Genomic DNA, 2,829 nt, shown 5'->3' with positions numbered 1-2,829 from the left:
AACTGTGTACCAGTTTAACGTTGAATATTATTTATGATTTTAACTTTATACACAAGTGCCATAATAGTCATGTTATTCATCACCAAAGTTGTACCAGTGCGTGAGGTGAGAGAGGAGTACGATTATGATATTTGTTAAAAAAAACAAGTCCTGGTCGTTCTCTCGCGGTGAGTGAGGTCGTCCAGGAACAGACTGACTCCCCTATCCTCACTCGGGACAACATCAGGCCTATACAGAGGTCATTATACGACTTTTTGGCATTCATTCATTACTATAATTTCATAAGTTAACACTTAAATTTTTTATTGGGGTCCCACTCCACTTGAGCAGTGAAAGGGTTAAGAATGCTACATTTAGAAGTGGTCTCGAACGAACACTTCTTTAGGTTTCGTTAAGCAGCGTCTAGAATATTTTGATCTTCTTTATGCTGGAAAGCACTAATGAGTCACCATAACTTCCTGTATTGTTTGCCTCATCTCTTTCCCTTGAAATTTTGTGGATGCTTATACTTGCAAACATATTTTAGGTTTATGATATATATTTATATTCATTCATAAATCTGTTTACGTTTTATATTTCATTTTAAATGTAGAGTTGGGTAATTTTTATTGTTATTTATAGTATGAATCGCTGTGTAATGTTTTAGACTGGTCAAATATTATTTCTCTTAACCAGACTTTCAAATATAATTTTGTATTAGCAGCAAACCATTTTTTTATTTTGCAGCAAAACTGTCAAATAATCTGTAATTTGAATAGAAACTTCGGAGTAATTTCAAAATTATCAAACACGACTTTGACGATGAAGTACTTATTTCAATTAGCTTTGTGCATAGCATATATTGAATTATTATATAGTATTGTTACGCCTCCAGTCGTTAGTTAATTTTCCGTAAATTCGTTCCGACGAAATTTTAGCGATACAAGTCTTTCCTTAAATAAAACTGGTTTATTCTTTCCGAATACAACTTTACGATACACTTAATTTCAACAGTCGCTCTGTAACAAACGCTATAATTCTCACGTGCTTAACAATATTCTCTCTGACTGCAGTTCAATTACTCATTACCTCTGTTCCCCCGTCACGTTGTGACCGTCTTATATATATACAACACTAACACATATCTAGTAAATGCTAGGGCATTCATGAAGGAACAGGATATTTCTAGAAACAGGTGGCGTGATACTAGTCACGTGACCTCGCTGACGCAACAATATTTACAATACCTAGGACTTAAAACAAGATAACAACCAGCTCTATACTTTACATCTGGTTGTATATGAACAAACCTATTCCATATGACTTCGAGCTGCCCCTTGTTGTTATATTGTGATGTTTATGTTTCAGAATATATTTACAATACCTAGGATTTAAAACAGGATAAAATACAAACATAGGAAATGGTTTATGCTTCTGTAGATGAAGGTAAGGGCGTAGATTTGCTGATGATATTAAGGTCTTGGGTGTTGCTAGCTCTAAAGATGCTGCTGCTACTTTAGAAAAGGACTTAGATCATTTAGTGAGTTAGGCAAATAGATAGCAGATGAGTTTTAATTATAATAAATGCAAGAAAATGCATGTGGGTTATCATAATTTGAATTATAAGTAGGGCCTGGTTAAGGGTCTACAAGACCTGGAGCTGAAGACTTCCAGTTGGACTACTCAAACTAGTTCATAATACAAGCAAATAAAGTGGCTATTTAGGCTTTAAATCTACCAAGCTATCATCAAATTAATATTGTTTCAGGAAATGGCAATAATTACTAACGACAACTAACCTGATAAGTTTTTACAGAAGACAAATTAGAAATCAATTTCAAGTTTTCATCACAATCAGACAAAGATATAGATTTTTTTGATGGGCGGGGTTTTGTCTGTAAAATGGGAACAGATGTAAGAACAATATATATTTTGTGATTTTAAAATGCATATTTGTGGCCACCCAGTGGCACAGCAGTATGTCTACGGACTTACATTGCTAGAAACCTGGTTTCGACACCCGTGGTGGGCAGAGCACAGATAGCCCCTTGTGTAGCTTTGTGCTTAACTTCAAACAAACAAACAAAGCATATTTATGATTTAACCATCTAAAACGGATCCAAGAATGCTTCAGGGGAAATTCGTTGGTTCGATCAATAGTCAACGTCGAAAATGTAGGCTTTCATAATATACTGTTACGACAGCGGAAGTCTCGTGACGATGGGAGCATGCGCGCTGGAGTTTCTAGAAGGATCGTGACTTATAGGGGAACCTCATGAATGTCCCAGAGTTTGCTAGACGCCCTCTTTTTTAGTATATAAGCCGGAGATAGATTGAAGAGAAAAATAATTGAGTCAAGCAAGCAGTAGGCACCGTAAGTAAAGTGTGTGGATCGCTGTGAATTATAGCATGTGTTTATAAAAGTAATTAAGTATAACGTACTAATTGGAAATTAAATGTATTACAAAGTTGTAACGAGAAAGAATAAACTAGTTTTAATGAAGAAGGAACTTGTATCACTGAAGTCACTCGGAAATAATTTTTACCGGAAATTATCAAACAAGCAGATACCTAACAAATTGGTGTCAGAAGTGGGATAGAGAAGAGAGAAAAAAAAGATGGAAACGAGAAGTAGGAAATCAAACTTTAACTTAGCAGATTTGATGGGAGCAATACAAGAACAGAAAAAGAAACAAGAAGAACGAGAAAATAAACAAGAAAAGAGACAACATCAGTAGCAAGAAAACTTGCAACAGTGGCAGCTCGAACAGCAAAATAAACAAGAAAAGATATTACAGCAGTTGTTGGAGGATAAAGAAAAGAAACAAGAAGAACGAGAAAATAAACAAG

Source organism: Limulus polyphemus, unplaced genomic scaffold (assembly GCF_000517525.1).
Source record: "Limulus polyphemus unplaced genomic scaffold, Limulus_polyphemus-2.1.2 Scaffold276, whole genome shotgun sequence".
Lineage (NCBI taxonomy): Eukaryota > Metazoa > Arthropoda > Merostomata > Xiphosura > Limulidae > Limulus > Limulus polyphemus.
Note: the sequence above shows the minus strand (reverse complement) of the source record.